The sequence below is a fragment of the Rhinolophus sinicus genome, chromosome 1 (genome assembly GCF_057876585.1).
Source record: "Rhinolophus sinicus isolate RSI-liver-muscle chromosome 1, RSI-T2T, whole genome shotgun sequence".
Taxonomy (NCBI): Eukaryota; Metazoa; Chordata; class Mammalia; order Chiroptera; family Rhinolophidae; genus Rhinolophus; species Rhinolophus sinicus.
Window position 1 is genome coordinate 112,003,260 of NC_142501.1, and position 16,332 is coordinate 112,019,591.

Sequence of the window (16,332 nt, forward strand, 5' to 3'; positions counted from 1 at the left end):
AGTGTATCGGAAGTCGGAAGACAGAATCTCAGGCTTTGGTAGCATGTGCTGGGACTGTCTGGCCTGCGCTGTTCTGGTCTCAGACTGATAGCGGTGCATTTAACTCGTCAAGGTGAATGAAGTAGCCACCAAACTAAGGGCAGAGGTTAAATCAGGTGATACGGCTTTTGTCAGGAATACTTTTATGTATGAACTTGTGTTTTATTATAAAATTCATGCAGGAAGAAAGATCATTAAACTTACTCTTTATGTTGATGGAACGATAAAGAGATGTATATTTTTTTCTTATTCTGGAGAGGCAAATTCTTACATCTAACAGAAAATTGCACCAGAATAAAAGGTCCCCAGAGGCCACTGTCGCAGGCTGAGTAGCAGCCGGGCTCTGGCTTCAGAGGGAGGCAAGCCCGAGGGAGTCCCCGCTCTGCTGCCTACCAGCTGTGCGACCTGGCATGCTGTAAAGCGCGGAGAGAGGCATCACTGAGATAATACACGGTATTTCACACAGAGCCCGGCACAGAGAGGACACTCACTCATTGCTAATTGTTAAAAATCACTAAGAGCCTTGTAGAGATGATTCTCAATCATCTTCAGTTTAATACATTTTTAACTGGAGGTTTAATTTTTTTTTTTTTTAATGTAGCTTTTTTGAGAAGGACCATTAAGGGACAGCATTGACTGTGGAGTCCGTGCCTACAAGGCCCCGGGACCTGTGTCCCCCGTCTGGGGCTGGTCTCCAAGGTGGGAGATTTGTAGCAGAGCCCAGACCACCATCACAGTGGGTCCCACTAGGAAGCTGGAGTAACAAAACCTCCCACACAGCCACTGTCATGTACAACCATCACCGTTATGCAAGGGCCATATGGCGAGAGGGGCCCTCCTGATGCAGGGAGCTGGCTGCCTGTCCCTGTCCCCCCACCCCCCCATTGTGGGCTCCCAGCGTGACTACCTGGCAGGTGTCAGCGGCCCAGCACAGACATGAGGTCCCGGCTGCTCCTGTCTCTGCAATTGGCCACAGATGCTTCATCCTCCTGAGGTGGTTTTACAGCCCCACTTCCACCCGTCTCTGGCTGATCCCAGATTTGCAGCTTCCATAGCTCCAGTTCTGTGCTTCTCGGAGGACCAGCTTTGTTCATGGAGGACCAGCTTTAGCAGGTTCAATGTGGTTTTATTAATGGATGAAACCCTTGAACGCTTGCTTTATACATTCTTGTTAATAATAGGGCATTGTGACGTGTTTACTAACCCATCTAGTCAAATCCTTTCATGACACAATTCTGTAAACAACCCTTGTGCCATCTTCAGTCTGTCCCTCGGGCTGTCCTGAGAACAGATCTTGCTGATATTTCCAGAAGCAAGTGGCAGCGGGGCCAGCAAAGTGATTCTGTGGGGGTCAAGGAGCCCAGGCTGACGTCTAGAGGGGCGCAGGTGCCTTTGGGGTGTGCATTGTGGCCTTGGCAAAGATGTGGCAGCACCCACAGCGTACCCACCTTACAACATATTAAGGCCGGAAGGAACCTTCCAAAATTCCTTGTGTAAGCCCTTACTCTTTTTTACGTGCTCTAAAACATCTTCTTCAAGCAGTGTATCTTTTCACAAGAAAAATGCACGTGTGCACACACCTCTGAAATTTTGCAGACAATTTCAGGAGTTCGCTGACTGCCTGCAATAAATTTGTGGACCACAGGTAAGGGATCCCTGAGCCAGTGTACAAAGGGGTCAAAGCCATGGCTAGGATCTCACTGAACTGGCCTACGCTCTCCACCCAGAGCTCCTTTCACAGGTCTGCACGGCTCTCACCGGGACTTCCTCTCCCTCACTGCTCTCAGTGACATCCACAGGAAGTGACTGCTGTCTGAGTTCATCTCAGTGTAGGTGGTTTATTCCATCTGCTTTCCAAGCCCAGCCAAGGAGAGGGGCGCCCCCCGCGTCCCAGTCTGTGGGTTTAAAGCTAGTTCTAGGACGACAAAGAGGGAACGAGAGTTTGTGACCTCATCACTGACCACAGGGGCCCACTTTGCTTGATGTTCCCATTAGTAAGTTGTAGTTTGGGTATAGAGTATAAGGTCATTTTGGAACAGAAAGTATTTCAGTTTATAAGGACTGTCATGACGAAGGACCACGAACTCAGTGGCTTTGATACAGGAGAGTTAGCATGTCCCTAGGTAGACAGGGAGGTCCCTGGTGGAATAAACAAAGACAGTCATATCCTAAAACTTCCGGTTTTGAAATCACTCCTTCGCTCCGGGATATAATGTAACAAGGCCTTGAGGTTAATCATAAAATTCATTTTGGCCTGACAAACGGAGCTGATCTGTTAGATAAAGAGTGGGTTACTTTGCTAATTTCTTTAGGATGGGCAAGAGGAACAAACCTGGTAGACGAATTTCATTAGAAGGCGCCAGTTCCCTTCTTCAAACAAGTTCCCTTCTTCAAACACCTCCCCTTCCCCAAGCAGGCAAAGGGAAGGTATAAAAGTAAGAGCTTTTGCCTCAATCATGGGGCACCCCCATTTGGGACCCCCTCCCGCTCGGGAGCTGCAACCTCTTCTCCTGCCTCTAATAAACTATCCTCTTTTTAAAACTCTTTGCCTCTCCCTGGTCCGTGTTTCCATTCTTCGGCTTCACGAGACACGATCCCGGCCCGCACTCAGAAACTGCGGGCAGATCCAACATCACCTACATCAGCTTCAGTAACAGAGATTTGTTTTGTCAACATTTTGGAGGCTGGAAGTCCCAAATCAAGGTGCCAGCAGGGTGGGTTTCTCCTGAGGCCGCTGTCCTTGGCTTCAGATGGCTGTCTTCTCCCTGGGTCGCTTCACGTTGTCTTCCCTCCACGTGTGTCTCTGCCTGAATGTCCCCTTTTTTTATACAAACACCAATCATGTTGGATTAGGGCTCACTTTAACGACCTCACTTTAACTTGGTTATCTCTATAAAGACCCTGTCTCCAAATGAGGTTACATTCTGAAGTACTGGGGGTTGAGACATCAACATAGGAATGTTAGGGGACCCAGTTCGAGCTGTAACAGAAGGCATGTTCTGATTGTCAGGTCTCCGAGAGGCCAAGCTTGACCTGGTCCAATGCACTCTCCATAACACGACACTGTCTGATTCATGGAGACTCCATTAGTTACATTTCCTATAAAAAGTGACAAGACACATCTTTGGAATGTTGCAGAAAAGTCTTGATTTTTCTGGGACACTTGACAAGTATGCTGAGCACCTACCTGAGCAAATAAAGTTTGCTTGAGGGTCAGGTGGAGGGAAGTAAACACATTTATAGGGCAGTTTTGATTTGCATGCTTGAGCCAATGAGGCTGGGTTCTGGAAGAATCTCACATCTTTGTTTTTAAGTGTCTGATAGCTCAGATCCAAACCAGTTGTGCTGTGGTTGTTGAAAATGAATTTTCCATTGGAATTACATTTTTGTAAATGGCGTGGATTTTGTTTCTTTGGTGGTGGAGAAATTACTCTCAAAGAAAGAATGCAGAAGCAGATTGAATACACCACCACCAACATAAATAGAGCAATTCAGAAGCACATTCGATTTCTTGTGGAGGAAAACTTAACTGTGTCTTTCAGCCTAGAGCAATGCCTGTGACACCAACCTACCATTCATTTTGTGTGGGGTTGGATCAGTGAACTGAAGATTAACTGCTACAGTGAAGTCACAGTTGTTTTCTGGTGGAAGCTCTCCCCTCACCTGAGCTTCAGAAGGACAAATGGACATGCATGATGTTTTCAAATGTGGGAATTGCAGTTTGGGGATGGTGAAGGGAAATCCTGTGTGAACCTAACTGAGGGAATATTAGAAGAGTTGTCTCTGGTCTTGAGGCTCGGGTTCATGTCATAAACATCTCTTTAGCACAATACTTGTGGAGGGGGAAATGCTGGCCCTGCCAATGGTCTCTAAGGGTGTGAATTGCAGAGCAAGACTGGGTCTCTCAGGACTGGCCGGTGTCATGTCACGCCAGTACCGACAAGAAAAATCTTAGCCATTCATGGGACTACATCAGATGAAGGTAAATACAAGAAGCAGCTTAAATTCAGTTATAGAACCAGATTATCTAGGGTGGATTATCTATGGAAAATGTTGAATCCCAGCCTAGCTTCACTTTGTATATTTTTGGCATGCAGCTTCCTTCTGAGCCATTTTTACTTCTCAGCTGGTGAGTGCTTAGGAAATGCTTGCTAATTTTTAACAGTTTTACACACACACACACACACACACACACACACACACACACACACACAGAGACACACACACAGACAATATTAGAAAGTCATATGCAGGAAGGGAGACCTGCTGCTTTGTTGCTGTCCACCCCCATCTCCACAATTCCACCTAGTGTGTCAAAAGCCTGATATTTTTGTATTCACTGTGGTTTTGGATTTTCTTGTCACTTGTCACCTTCATTGGTGTGGTCGATTAAAGAGCTGACTATCTCATTGTTTTGAATTTGAGATCTAGTAATAAAAGGGATTCTAAATGTAAACTAGAAATCAGTGGGGTAAGTGGCTCGAGCAAGTACTGAAGTGTACTGGGGTTAGAGGTGGAATTTCTATTTCGGGTGAAAATCTTCTCTTTCAGAATGAAAAGCACAACTGTCAGAATCCTTCAAATACAAAAAAACATGTAAACTGTGAACTTGTGGGCTGAAAACTTAGATTCTGGTTAATTCCAAAGCAAGCACATTTTTTCACTCTTGTGACTTGCTGCCCCAGTTAAAGCTCATACCATTTATGAAAAAGAAAAATGCCTTCTACTTTTTTATTGCCTAAAAACTTCCCAGATGCAGACAAATATTTATTTCTTCTAACTGCCATATATACAAATGACCTTATAATAACGCAGGGCATAACAATGACATCAATTTTAGTGACTGCTTAGAATGAGCTAAATATCATCAAGGAACATTTCCAGTTAGTTTGAACAATGATATGCCTTTCCAATGGTACAAGGCACTTCCCTTTAGATGGACCAGTTTTTTCCAGTTTTTAAAAGTTATCTTAATTTTTTAAATAGGAGACTTTTTTTTCCAGTTAAGGATATAAAATGTTTAGCAGTCCAGGAAATGAAGACTGCCGGAAGGGTTCATTTGGGTATATTGCTCATGGAAGGTTTTGTGTTCTCCGCAAAGTTGCAGAATAAACATGTAGGTAATTTTGAAAGGATGAAAATACCCCAATATGTTACACAGTTAGAATACAGAAAACAGGAATATACAAGATGTTTATTGTTGTCTGTCAAGGATTTAATGATGTGAAATATTAAACAAACTGGATTATATTCACTTGCTGTAGGAAAAGCTTCTTTTTCCTTACATGTTCTTTTAAATGTGTGTGTTTTCTTATATGTTCCTTTGTTCTGGAAAGGATGTGGACAAGTGTCTTAGTAAATTACCTTCATTGTTATTGACTTTATGAAGTTCATGTTCAGTTTGAAAACTGGAGACTCTTTAATGACTCTATTATTTAGGATGAAATTGACTGCAAGTCACAGAAAATTACAGGTAACTGAGTAAAACAGGGTGGGACTGTTTCTGTCTTGTACAAGTCCTGATTGGTGGTCCAAGGCTGGTGTAGTTCTTTGTGATGGCAGAGACCCAGGCTTCTCGCTTGATACCCTGCCTGTGTGGCCTTGATTTCGTGGTGTGAAATGGAAGCACCCATAACCCAGAGAAAAAGGGGCAAAGGGCACGTGTGAACTGGCTCGAACTTAGATGCTCATGCCTAACTGTAAGGGAGGGTGGGAAATAGAATGTCCATTCTGAGGTGTATGGGTCCAGCTGGAAAGCAGGGGCTTTCGCCCCAGAGAGAGAGCTAGCCAATGGAGAACAGCTAGCAGTCTCTGCTACAGTAACAAACTTTAGCTATAAATACAATACAAACAGCCCATTCATAACCTTTAAAAACAAGTTGAATTTCTTTTTATGGTTGTTATGGACTTAAATTCTATTAGCTTTAAGATTTGGAATGCTCCCATATATCCAGACCTGAAGTAAACATTGTTTAAAATTATGAAATGCAGTTATTCAAACTCTAATAAGGTTTATTTAAATTTTCATATCTGTTCCCCAAATGACTGGGGTTGAAAAGTACACTGTAATTTCACAAAAGCCTGGTTTATGAAAATTGACTGAACTAAAGCGTAGGAAGGGGCAAGAAATTGTGAATTAGGTGATTAGACTGGAGGTATCTAGGCTGGAGCACAAGATGAAGGATGAGGTGGGAATATATTTATTTAAGCGGGTGGGGAAGGGTGGAAGGAAAGGGAAAACAGGGATAAGAGAAGAATGTGAGAATGCTTAGAAGTCAAAGCAATGGAGACTGTTGTGATGACTGGGACCCCTCGACCTGAGTTCCAAGGCTATACCTGAGCCAGACTGGAGGAGCCGATTTGTCCTGTGGCCAAGATCTTAAAGTGAGCACCTGGTACCAGCAGAACAAAGGAGGAAACGACTTCCGGGTTATCCAGGAAGAGAAGGCCTTAGGCTAGGATAGGTGCGTTTGGTAACAAAGAGAAGTACCCAGTAACTCTGCCTAAGATAAACTCCATATCCACGATGTGCCGTTTCCAACTTGTATGAAACCTGGATTCTGGAGAAATCCAGGAACACATCAGGAAGCGTTGAGTTAATTTCCATTACCGGATGTTTTCAGAGAGAGAGGTTGGGAGGCAGCTGCTGGGTGAATGGGGATGAAACAGTAGATTCTGGCTTCCAGTTTGGAGATTGGTGGTCGGGAGCGGTAGGGAAGATGAGTTTTCACAGTAGAATTTAGGTAGCAGATATTCATGAACAATTTTATAATTTTATCTTATTTTACTTTTTCCTTTTGAATTAAAATATAGCTAATATGCAATATTATATTCATTTCCGGTGTGTAGCATAGTTACTCAACATTTATATACCTAACGAAGTGATCACCATGATAAATCTAGTACCCGTCTGACACCGTACAAGGTGATTACAATATTATTGATTATATTCCTTATGCTATACTTTACATCCCTATAACTTATTGATTTTATAACTAGAAATTTATACTTATTATTGCCCTTCACCTTTTTTGCCCAATTTCCTACCCCGCTCCCCTCTGACAACCATCATTTTGTTTGTGTATCTATGAATCTGTTTCTATTTTGTTTTGTTTTTTAGATTCCACATATAAGAGAAATCACATGGTATTTGTCCTTTTCTGACATATTTCACCTAGCATAATACCCTCTGTCTGGGTCCATCCACGTCACAAATGGCAAGATTTCATTCTTTTTTATGGCTGAGTAATATTCCATTGTACACATGTACTACCTCTTGTTTAGCCATTCGTCTATTGACAGACACTTAGGTTGCTTCCATATCTTGGCCGTTGTAAATAATGCTGCAGTGAACATAGGGGTGCATATATATTTTTGATGTAGTGTTTCCGTTTTCTTTGGCTAGATACCCAAAAGTGTTATTGCTGGGTCATCACGCACAATTTTAGCAGTGGGTAAATTAAGGCATTGGTTGTAAATGACTTGCCTTGGGTCATACCTGAAGTCTACTTTCTTGGCTTCTATATTAGCATCTCTGTTTCGCTTCCATATCAAAGATCGTGCTTTATTATCATTTAATGTTATGTGCTGATTAATAGGCTAGCTGTAAGAGAGATGGAACAGGGATAGGGTAAGTGTCTTTTTATCAATCTTAGTACTTAGAGCTGAACTGATGAGGTTATTTAGGGTGACCTTGGCTATGCAGATGGATGGTTCTGGGTCTTGTTTCACTGCTAGGAACCTATACCTCTTTTCTCAGTCTGGTAAGAACCATTCTACTTTATCTTTGCTGCCCACAATCCATATCTGCATGCATATTTCATGATTTTCTTACCTTCTATGTGCTTTTGGAAAAAAAAAAGATGAAAAATGAAAGACATGTCAGAGCTGAAGGCACAAATGAACACTTTCATGTAGCTTGCCCTGAGGCGTTAGCATTGATTTTACCCCAAATCTGAGTCTCTCACTCTGCCTAGGGGGTCGCACACATGGGGTTTTATGATAGGATTTGGCTGGAACACCAAAGAAGGGTGATTTTTCCACTTTCTACAATAGGTGGGTTTGAAATTGGGGTGGGGAGGTTCACCTTAGAGCAGACCCAGGAGAACAGAACATAGAATAGCGGGTGGGCTGTCTGCCCTTTAGCTGCTTGGTTTTGAGGACACTTTCAGGGGGTACTGATGGGCGATAACAGCCCTGTTATATAACAGGGTGTCTCTGCCAAAGCCTTGCATACAGTTCCAGAACCCTCACCAGACATTCTGGGACAGACCGACGATGTCCATGGTCTGTTTGAGGCGAAGGAATTACAGGAGGAGGAACTGTCCTCGGGTCATTAGTGAGACCGTGGCAAAGTCAGGATGCTTAGAGACGGTGTGGTGTTTGGCTCCATGGAGACCTGAGAGGGAGAAGAATGCTGCGTGACTACCTGCCTTCTCTGCTGGAGCAGAATCACTGTGCACCTGTCCGGACCCGGACTCTCTTGCTTTTCAACTTCATTGAGGACAGAGGCAGAGGCCCAGTCTCGCCCAGTGGGAATCCAGTCTGGCGGGGATAGGCCACCAGCCGCGGGAGCCTTTTCCCTGTGGGATTGGAGGAGTCCTTGCTGTCACTGTTAGTGTGGAGACCTGTCGTTTTAGTGATTGAAAATATATTTAGTACATAGCAGCAAAGACCAGGCTTTGAGGGCCGGCACCACCGTTTGCTTTGTGACTATGGGCATGTTGCATTACCTTCCAGACCTCCATTTAGAGAGGATTACCTGTCCAAAGTGGCTTGGGAGGGACATTCTGCCAATTGTCATCTAGTCAGTCTTTCCTTTAGAAGACACCAAGGTATGGATTCTTTGTGAAGGACTTAGCAGTGAAGTACAGTAGTCCTCCCTTATCCATGGGGGATATGTTCCAAGACCCCCAGTGGATGTCAGGGCAGCAGCATGAGTAGGTCGAGGCTCAGAGACAGGCATGAGTGTGGAGTGAGCAAGATGGAGGGACGACTGGCCTGTGAGGTGCAGAGCCTTTGTGGGGAGCTTGGACTATCAGGGAAGGGGGTGCAGTGTAGAGTAATGCTGTGATGACACAGGGTTTTAGGAAGGTTGCTCTGACAGTGGTGGATGAGACTGGTGGGAGAAAGGCTGGGCTGAAGGACGGACACTCCAAAAGGAAGAATGGGGGCACGTTGCAGCAGATGGGAGATCAGAGGGTAATGCATTGTGAAAGCGGAAGGGATGTTGGTGCTCACTGACCTGCGCTCGGTTTACTCATAAGAGAATTTGGGTGCAGGCAGAGTCGTGTCTGTTCACTGGCTTAGTGGAGGTCAGGCAGGGCCTGGGACACGGAACCCAGCCTTCACTGGGTGGGTCCTATGCTAAGCACATGTGGGGAATCTCATTGTACTCACACACAGTGTGGGAGCTGTCTTTACCGCACTTTACAGAGGAGGAGATGGAAACAGAGAAGTTCAGTAACTTGCCTGAGGTCCCGTTGAGGCAGTGGCAGAGCAGGCTTTGACCCGAGCAGGTTGACACCAGGGCACTTGCTCTTACCTGGTAGACTGGGCCTCGCTCCCACATGGTGGCAGCTCACGTTCCATGAGGCCATCCTGCCTGACCCTGGTGCTGGCAGGAGGAATGGAGAAGGGGTGATTCAGAGGGCAGTGTGAAGGACGACTCGATGCCTGGCGGCCACCTACAGATCTGTGTGCCTGAGGGCCCGTGAGGACTGTTCATTTGCCATGTCCATCCTTTTCTCCTTTGGAGCCCATCTTTACTGCAAGAGGGCATTGGCTCTGCTGGCTCAATGTGCTTTCATAATGTTGGCGTCTCCACACTCTCCTCCTTGGCATCGCTGTCTCAGTGCTGCACAGTTGCCCATTCAGTGTGTTGGTGTGTGTGTGTGTGTGTGTGTGTGTGTGTGTGTGTGTGTGTGCATGCATGTATATGTATGCGCATGTGTATGTGTATATGTGTGTGTATGCATGTATACGAGGTATGATAAAAAATATGGTAAATGTTTAAATAAAAAAAATTATTACAGTAAAAGACACATTGCCATTAATCCCCCTCGAAAGACTCCCCCTCGCTTCAAACACTTATCCCATCATTCTTGCCACTTTCTGAAGCAGTTCTGGAAGTCCTTTTTCATGACTGTCTGTAGTTGTGCTGTCATGGCTGCCTTGATGTCCTGAATCATTTTGACTTTGGGGAAAAGCCAGAAGTCACACAGTGCCAGATCCAGTGAATAAGGTGGATGAGGACATACCGTACTGTTTTTATTTGACAGAAATTGCCATTTACCAGAAGTGATGTGTGACATGGAGCCTTTCCGTTGTGATCACAAAATACAGTGAATGCTGCTGCCGAGTGCCATCCAATGGAAGGCAGGGATCTTCATCACTGGAGGTGGCTCATCGAACCTCAGGAACAGTGTGTGACAAGTTTCAACTTGTTCGGTGCAGTCAGTCAGGTGTGAGCTACGGTTGAGAGAAGGTGTGTTTTAAAGTGTGCTGTAAATTGTCCTCCATCATGACAACGCTCTGTGTCACACATCGCTTCTGGTATATGGCAGTTTCTGTCAAATCAAAACATTACAGTGTGTCCTCATCTACCTTGTTCACTGGATCTGGCATCGTGCGACTTCTGGCTCTTTCCCAAAGTCAAAATGATTCAGGACATCGTACATATATATGTGTATATGTGTGTGTGTGCACACATGTATGCATGTGTGTATGCTGCTGGTATCCAGGGAGGAGTGCTTGCTTCTCTCCCCACCCACTCAGCCAGGTGGCTGCATATAATGTATTTAAATACATTCAATGAGATGCGTGAACCAAAAACAACTCTGGGAGCTGGGTTACAGCCCAGGAGCAGGTCCCTCCTCAGGTGTGTGTCACAGCTGTCTGGCAGCCAGGGCTACCTTGAACAAGGAAAGGCAGCGAGGCAGAAGGGAGGGAAGGAGAGAAAGGAGGCATTGGCAAAAGAGAAAGACAGAGCAGACTGGTGGGGAAAAGGGGAAACATTTGGGAGTAGAGATCTTATCACAAGACAGAAAATTCAAGTTAGGCCGCCTTTAGCTGGGCTGGCTCCACCCTTTATGGATAAACGCATTTGATGGACGATTAACTGACAGTGATGACAGCCCTGATATGTGTGTTGTGTTTCTGAACAAAGCAGTCTTTTCTTCTTTCCTCTGTTGTTTGGTCCAATTTTCAGAGTTAGGGCTTTGGACTCCTGCAGAGCAGTCTGTAGGATGGGACATCATATGTGAATGTTTTTTTCTTGAAGTCCTGCTTTGTGGTGACGTCCATGCCACAGTGTTGAAAGTCCAAGTTCCTAAGCAGGCCGTCTGGCCTTAGGATGGTAGGTGTTGTTCTAGGAGACTTGGAGTTCCTGTGTGAGGACATCGCGCTGGCTTTGACGCAGCACAGTATCCCCCAAGGGGCCTGCTTTCCTGCATGAGCTGAGGCATGTCCCTCTGGGAGAGACCCTGAGCATGTTACCCAGTCAGAAAGGCTAGATTTGTGATCCTCTGGGAACATGTCTTATCAGAGACACTGATGGTCACTTTGTCCCTTTTTCTTGTCTCCCCCCTCCACAGGAGGTGGCTGCTCACCCAGGTTTCCTCAAGTTCTGCAAGGCACAGCCTAGGGTTATCTGACCCTGCCCTGTGGCCACATGCCCTGTGATCTCTCCTGAGGGTGGGTTTCAAAGGAAAGGCAGAGCAGTCAGGGACCATTGTCACCTTGGTTTTAGTTTTTTTTTTCAATTGCTGTTTATTTTTGAGAAGCTTTGTGGTTATTATTACTCCCATCATGTCCTGATTGGTGCAAAAGCAGTGAGAGTGGGGGAAGTCTCGGTGATCAGAGGTGTGTGATTGTGGTGGAGCAAAAGTGGAACTTGGTGGCGAGGCCGGCCACTGGCATGGCATCGCATTGGACATGAGCACAGATGAGCTCCCAAGAGCTTTCAAGAATTGAACTTATAAGCAGAGAGCTTCTGGACCTCTTTTCTCTCAAGGGTGCCAAGGAAATGAACGTTCTTTTGTAACACCCAGTGTGGGGCAAAAATACAGAGCTCATTAGGCTGGCTCTGTAATTTTTAAGGCAATAAAACTGTGGTGTAGATAGCTTCTCAAAGGTGGATCAAAGGCTTCCAAATGTTGTGGTGTCAGGAGGACTGGTCTCTGCTTTCCGGAGGGAACTTTTCCTGGCCCAGTGGTCCAGCTGGCGACTCCCTGGCCCACAGAAGGTAAATTGTGCTCTTCACAAGCAGTGTCTGCCCCTATGGCTTACTCAGCACGCCTGCTCAACAAAGAGTACCAAATAGTGAAAGCAAGTGGGCCAGCACTAGTGTCTGTTTTACGAGCATTTAATTACACTTCCCAAGGTGAGGTTGGGTCTCTTCTTTGCTTTGTGGCTTTATCACCGTTTGCTTTCATAAAGGCCAGGACTACATGCTGTGGCATGCACCAGATACTAACAAAACAGAGCAGAGAAGGGCTGATCCCACAGAACAAGTGGTTTCGGACAGCTGCCCCCCTTTCCTCCTCCTCCCCCATTCCAGCCCTCATCACATCATATGTATATGAAAATCTACCATGTCCCCCAAAAGAAGGGGTATCCTAGAATTCACTCTTTTGTACGAGAGTCAGAGATTGAAAGAAAGGGAAATCTAGGTTGATTCCTGGCTCCACCACATGCTAAATGTGTGAGGATTGCCAACTCACCTAACTTCTCAAGCCTTTATCTTCTAATAATGGGTGTATTTTGCTGATCTAGCTTGCTTCCAGGGTTGCTGTGAAGATCAGAAGAGATAAGGTTTGAGCAAGTGCTTGGGAAGTTTAAGATTCTCTGCACACTGTAAAGGAGTCAATGGAAGGATCCAGGTCCTCTCTGTCATGCTCAGGTATCAGTCAGGGACCACCAAGCGCTAGGGTGGTGCCTGACTACTTTGTGTAACATTGTATTCTTAGTTCCTAGCACACTGCTCAATAAATGTTTGTGGAATTATTGGAAGGGGACAAGAAAACAGTTTTTTGATAGTCCCCCATATAACTGCAGACCTGAGAACATTTTGCAAATTAACTGCACTAATTAATAGACGAAATGATTTATTAGATTGTTTGTTACAATAAAAAATGTAAGGATAGCAAAAGAGTTGAAATCAAGATCTGCACCCCCATGTTCATTGGAGCATTATTCACAATTGCCATGACATGGAAACTATCCAAATGTCCATTGACAGATGAATGGATAAGAGAATGTGGCATATTTCTAAATGGAACATTATTCAGCCTTAAAGACGGAGAGCCTGCCATTTGTAACAACATGGATGAACATGGAGGACATTAGGCTAAGTGAAATAAGCCAGTTCCAAAAGGAGAAATACTGCATGATTCCACTTACATAAAATATCTAGAATAATCAATCTTATAGATTCAGAGAACAGAATGGTGGTTGCCAGACGCTGGGGAGAGGGGGAAATGGGGAGTTAGTTTTCAGTGGATATAAAGCTTTAGTTATGCAAGATAAATAAGTCCTAGAAATCTGCTATACAACTTAGTTCCTTTGGTTAACAATATGGTGCACTTTAAAATACTTTAAGAGGATAGATCTCATGTTAACTCGGCTTACCGAAAGAACAACAGACAAACAAACAAACAAACAAACAAACAAACCCAAAGACACAAGGGGAAAAAAAAATCTTTCCACCATATCTACCTGACACAATAATGTGATGCTAAGTATATACTGCTTATAGTATTTGTTTAAAAAAATTTTGTTTAAAAAGAAAAACAATTTTTAAAGATAGTTGATGAATTTCTGAAAGATTTTGAAAACTTCGCCGCTACTGTTTGAATGTGCCTTACCGTCTACAGGAAGGCACAACCTGGACTTTTGTGGCAGCCCTATTTCTTATGATTCATTGTTCCGATGGATAGTGTGTGGAATATATCCCTCAAGCTGATAAACACAGTGGAGAAAAACCTAGAGGCTAAGAAAACCATGGAAGCCCTGGACCAGCGGAGACAGGGTTTCCTCTGTCCTGAGAAACGAGGGGCACCCAGCAACTATGAGGCACCCCTTCTCCTTTTAGTTTCTGTTCATCAGAGAGGGGGAGGCTTACACTCAGCAAGATGAAGCTCCTTGTGCCTAAAAGGGGTCTCAAGTCCTGGTTTCCCCTGATTTCCCACTAAATCAGGAAATCCTACGGATTCTTTTCCAGGAGTGACAGGAGCGGGTGGTGTAGGAGAATCAGCCCAGCAGCTGCTGGCTGGCCGGGGGCACCCAGAGGAAAGGAAGCTTTTTTAAAATGCGGAGGCACTCTATATGGGCTAATGGCACCTGAGATTGCAGTTTCTAGAGAACTCCCTGCCAGGTCCCCCTCAACTCATGCTGTTTACCCTCATCTAGGCCCCTATTGATGTTCCTGATTCTTTTATCTCTTATTGATTTCCTGCTGTATCTCCACATAAGCAATTTATCTTTCCGGCCTCCAGTGGTGGCTCATTTTGATCCTTCCTATAAATGTAGATACTTTTCAAGACTCTTCTAGTGATGCCCCCTCTTTTCTCTATATGCAGTCTTCCTCATTCACCTCATCTGTGCCCCAAGCCTCTCCCATCCTGATGAGTCCAAATTGTTCTCACACATCAGAATCTCGGGAGCTTGTGAAAGACAGTCCTGGGTCCGCTTCCCAGCATGGTTCTGTAAAGCCTGGGGAAGGATCGATTCATTGGAATTTTTAACAAGCATCCCAAGACACTTTAAGAAACGCTTGTTGACCTTTAATGAATAGCAAGATATTTCTCCAGCAAAAAGGGGTGTATGGGGGGTGGGGTGAGGGGGAGGACAAAGAATCGCAATTCAGGGCACATGATCTGAGGGCAAACCACGCACAAGCCCAGAGAAACTAAGGAGAGGAAGGCTCTTTTGCGGACTTGGGAGGGGCTGTTGTAAAGGAAGAGTCCTTTGGAGGAAACTGGAAGTTCAAAGTATAGAGGCTTCTGGTTGGCTGAGTCATGGCGGTCTCCCGTTGGCTGAGCTGTTACTGGGTGAAGAGGATCTTTTCTCTTCCCGCTGAGGCAGTGAAGTAGTGTCACTTCCTGTCAGGGATGCAGGTAAGTGTCTTCCACGTGGGGTGAGTGGTGTGTGTGGAGTGACAAATGCGTGAGAAATCTCTTTTCTATAGCTCTCGACTCCACTTCAAATGAGGTTTTTGTGTATGAATGTTCACAAGCTCTGGGATGGTAATTCCCAAATCCCAATCTAGTTTGCTGCCTGCCCTCAGTGAGAAATTCTCATTTCCAACTCCTCTATTTCACGCCATATGTTTTTCTGATGCCTCAGATGAATCTTTCCCAAAGTAAACCCGTCATTACTTACAATAGTCAAAAGGTGGAAACAACTCAAATATCCATTGACTGGGAGAGAGTGGGGATGGGCAGTTAGTGTTTAACGTGGGACAGAATTTCAGTTTTGTAAGGTGAAGTGTTCTGGAGGTGGATGGTGGTGATGGTGGCGTTACCATGTGAATGTACTTAGTGCCACTGAACTGCACACTTAGAAATGGTTACAGTGGTACATTTTATGTTATATATATTCTACCACAATTTTTAAAATTTTTAAAAAGCAAACACATTTCTCTCCCCCACCCCCAACTAATCTCTCTTGAAGTCCATGTTTAGTTGCTATAACCCCTGATGGAGCTGGAAGGAACCCACCTAACTTAGTTTCTGCATTTAAACCAGCGTGATCATTAAAAAAAGGAATGTCCTTTGTCTTTAGACTCTCTAAGAATAATAAAGGAAAATGAGCTCATCAGAAATATTAACATTTTGGGAAGGTGGTTTCCCCCATTCCCTGTGCCCTACCACCTCGCCCCATCTGGATGCCTGAGTTGGCAATTCATCTTTGAGAATGGGTGGGGGCACACAGGCTGTGACCATTCACATCTTGTTATTTTCTGAGCTGCACGAAGGCATCTCAGAAGAGGAAGCAGCACGAGCCAAAATTCAGAGGCTGGAGACAGCCTTCGTTTGGGGAATTGGTAGTCTTTCCATTCAGCTACTGCTCCTGGAAAGAGCCCGGGGCCAGAGGCATCACCTGCCTTTGGTGAGGGTGCCGATGCTACTACCCTGAGCCCAGCACACAACACAGCCATTTCCTGACCAGGAATCCCACTGTTGGAGGGAGAAGGATCGGAGCCCGTATTTGACCAAACCAGTGTGGTTTTATCATTACATGAGTGAACATGGGTTGTCAGCTTCCTTTAGATGTGTTTGCCTGTCTTGATGC

The 16,332-nt window shown here is 44.9% G+C and overlaps 1 protein-coding gene across 2 annotated transcripts in view; it reads left to right on the forward strand.

Moving 5' to 3' along the window:
• The window catches only part of CAMK1D (calcium/calmodulin dependent protein kinase ID), a 377,756-nt gene that overhangs the window by 97,238 nt on the left and 264,186 nt on the right, over positions 1 to 16,332 (forward strand). The gene's annotated exons all lie outside the window — the stretch shown is intronic.